Genomic DNA, 3,903 nt, shown 5'->3' with positions numbered 1-3,903 from the left:
TAGAAGATAGAAGCTTGCACAAAGTCACCCAGACACACACTCTCTCTCTCTGTCTCTCTCTCTCTCTCACACACACACACACACACACACACACACACAAACACACACACACATGCAATCATCGTGTAAAGGGCAGTTACTGATGGGAAATAAATGCTGACCAGCCAAAGATGGCGCCATCCTAATGGTGAGTAACAAACGTGCCGTACTTGAACGTATTCACTCACGCAAACAATATCATACATAGACCGACACAAAAGCAAGCACAACTACAATACACAGACAACCAGACAGGCGTGCACAAAAAGTACGAGACAGACACACTTATACACACAGAAAGGCAAAATAACATACACACTTTATCAAAAACACACAGAGGAAACAACACACGAATGCATAAACTCAAACACAGATTGAAATTCTTAAGACAAACTCATATCCAACTCAACACTACAGAAACACTTGCACTATCACACAAATACGGAGGAAGTGCTTCCACAATAGTAAATTCATGGGAATCAGTAATGCGGAAGCAATATTCCAATAATTCAGTTCATGCCCTCGAGTCACAGATGTTTAATTCTGCCTTCATTAAAATCTGTGCCAAAACACAAAACTCCCTTTTTAACTGCTGCCACAATAGTCCAGCTTGATCACTCCTTTAGGGAAGGAAATCTGCCATCATTACGAGGTTCCAGGGTCTGGTTGACCTCTGTGCAATTGGAACTGAGGTGCAAATGCTGGTTTTGGCAGCAACGCGCAGCAATCCACAAATAAAGAGAAAATAAGCAGCGACTCGCACTCCCATTCACTCATATTTCAAGACACAATGGAAAACAGAAAGACTGGATTACGATTGGTTAATAAGTTGCACGGATGCTAAGTGATGGACCGAATCGATTCTCCTTGACATTGTCGGTGACCAATGGTGATGCTGAGCTGAGGAGGGAATTCTGACAGTGTTTGGTACTTGAACCATCAAAGTCGTTCTTCCTGGATTTTTCCAATTAACCAGGATCTTGGACCACGTGGTGCAGATGTGAGGCAGAGACCATGTTCATTCAATTGGAGAAGAGAGAAGCAGGTCAACCTTAACACTCTCTGTTCGTTACACCAACTACTGGTCACAGGTCAGCCTCTGTCGGAATTACCAACTGGTCGTCCCAGGCGACTGATGTCACGAGTCAACTTCTTGTTTTAACAGTGCTCTCTGTTCAAGGTTGGACATTGGTTAAGCTTTTTCACCAGTCCATGGCTTCAGTTATCTGACTGGCTGATTTATTTATTTTCACGAGTACCAAAGTTCAGTGAAAAGCTTTGTTTATGAGCAGTACAGGCAGATCCTGGAAAGGAAGAATGTACAGATAAAATAAACTTAGACAGAGGCATTCAGATGAAACTTCACAGGGTGTGCGCTAAGCGATATAAATGTTAGCAATATGAGCATTATTTGAGGCGAGAGAGTGCAATCATCTGCCTAATACTGGCTGAAAAGGAACTGTTCCAGAGCCTGTCGGTACATCGGTCCAGGCTTCTGTATTTTCTGCCTGATGGAAGAAGTTGCAGCAGATCATTGTCTGTTTGGCTGATCTGCTTTCAGTTATTGCATGGTGCTCTCTGATTGGCTGGCTGCCCTTGGACAAGTCTCAGTTGCTTTATTTCTTCAGTAATTTAATAATTGCTGTAAAGGGATATTGCAACATGTTCAGGTGTTGCTCTCGAAACTTCTACTGAGTCAACCCATACATGCAGGTATTGATGCAACAATTTGCATCTAGCAACATCCATCCAATTTTTTGAAATATATACTCAGACAATGTGTAATACATCGGAACAGTTCCTGTAATTTTAGAATACAAGAATTCTACAACATACACTGACCACAGAACGATGAAGTTGCCCGAAATGGTGAAAAGTAAAATCACAGACTTCCGTCTGCTCTCCATCTCTGAGTCTCTGGCATTCTCTCCATTGCTCTGACCTCTCAGTCCCTTATGTACTCGACTAGTCACTAAAATGTGTCAGACTGTCAGTGCATTAATCAATAGAATTAAAGTGAAAGAAAGTATAGGGGTTAAAATCCGATCCAACCAATCAAATCCCCCCATCCAGGATCAGTATAATAACTTGGTTTCACAGTGCAGAGCCATGGTACATTGTCGATTATACTCAATGGCTCAAATGTAAAGTAGTATGGGATGTTTCTTAAACAGAGTAGAAAGCAGGTTACTGTTAGAACAATGACTGCAGTTTTCTCAGTGCAATATTCCATTTTCAGCTTCTGGCAACAAATGGCCACAAATCGATCAAAGGAGAAAACAACTGTGAACCAGACAGAGCAGTCTATCGTTGCAGAGGCGAGTACAGTTTTGAGGCTGCACACAAGAGCAATATCCAGCAATGTCCCTGGAAAATAATGATAACTGATGTGCCACAACAAGTTGATTAAACAAATGACTGAAAGATCTGCTATTGCCATGGCCACCAGGTAGCGAGTGGTACAGGTATATAGGTCACACTTTCCACGAGACAGGATCACAAATGCCATTAAATTAGCTGAAAGGAAAGGAATGGAAAATGATGTGAAAATGACTGAACATACATCCTCCAGGTACAATGAAGGTTGTAAGTTTAGCTTGCCGACTGAAGGGAGGAAATCAGAAAAACTATCAGTCAAACTGTGTTTGAACCCCCTCAAATACACAAGGAACTTTTTTAGAAATGATTGCAGTGATCAAATCTGAAAATATTTACGTAAACAGTTGCTGCTATTGAAAGGAGAAGGAGTCTGTTAAGTGAAATCGAGGGAGCTAATTGCATATATCCATTTCCTTTTGGATCTCTGCAAGAAGACGTTCAGACCTTAATTTCATTGTGTTGTGACAGAATGGTCAGAGGGACAGAAGGCAAGTCAATACGTATTGCTGATGGCGTTGATGGATGAGGAGGCATGTTGGAGGATGAGATAAATATCTGTTCACTGATAAGACAATGGGAAACTCGATAAAAAAAATTCTGAACGAGAAGTGAAGAAGTCAAGGAAGGCTCGTGACAGTGATAGACTGTGTGAAGAAACAGTGTTCTGGAACTTCCACCAATACAAACATTAAAATAAAAGATAACATGTATGAAGGTGAATAAGAAGAGGGGACGAATGTTTCTGAAGGTGACTGCATATGAGTATAAAGCAAAACTATACAAAGCATTTAAGGGCAAATGTTTACTTATGCTACCCTGTGTAGAACATACGTATGCAGGAAAACTCAGAAAATACGAAACTCGGGTAGCAACAACAAGAATAAAAAGAAAAAGTAACAATAAAAAGACAAACGTATTGCCTATGGAATTAAATAGACAGTATTCAGACAAAATTAAATTAATTAATGATATGCATGCAGCTGAATAGGTCTGACCTAATAGCCACTGCAGTGACACTGATGTATTAACACCAATCGATATCGGGTAAAGCATCAGGTATAATTCAAAACGATTAACTTAACCAAATCATTTTACTCTTCACGACAACTTATAAGTGTGACAATTAATTTAGCACGAAGTATTATGAGACATACAGTCAAAGCAGAGAGCAACATAATCACACAATATCGCTGGCTATTGTCACTTACCAGGAATTCCAATAACAGCAAATATCATGTAATATAATTTCAGCATATCATCAATTGGACGGGACATTTTCAGTGTGAGGTGCTAACTTTCTCCGAGATGCAGATAGTCTCTCCCTGAATTATAAACTGAAGACTTTAATTCCCCAAGTCTTTCAATTGTAGCCTGTAAGATCACCCCTCTAGGGATATGGCGTTACATTTTCAACTCAATGAAAAACAGATCGTGACAACGTTTCTGTGTGATCAGTAACTGAATACAAAAAAAAATTCTTGAAGA

The 3,903-nt window shown here is 40.1% G+C and overlaps 1 pseudogene; it reads right to left on the bottom strand.

Moving 5' to 3' along the window:
* Positions 1 to 1,646: 1,646 nt before the first annotated feature.
* LOC148138343 (putative G protein-coupled receptor 139) lies at positions 1,647 to 3,693 on the bottom strand (annotated as a pseudogene).
* Between the last annotated feature and the right edge of the window lie 210 nt (positions 3,694 to 3,903).

Source organism: Chiloscyllium plagiosum, unplaced genomic scaffold (assembly GCF_037043375.1).
Source record: "Chiloscyllium plagiosum isolate Xiang-an unplaced genomic scaffold, Cpla_swu_hap1 HiC_scaffold_40, whole genome shotgun sequence".
NCBI classification, from domain to species: Eukaryota; Metazoa; Chordata; class Chondrichthyes; order Orectolobiformes; family Hemiscylliidae; genus Chiloscyllium; species Chiloscyllium plagiosum.
This window is presented reverse-complemented; position numbering and strand designations above follow the sequence as displayed.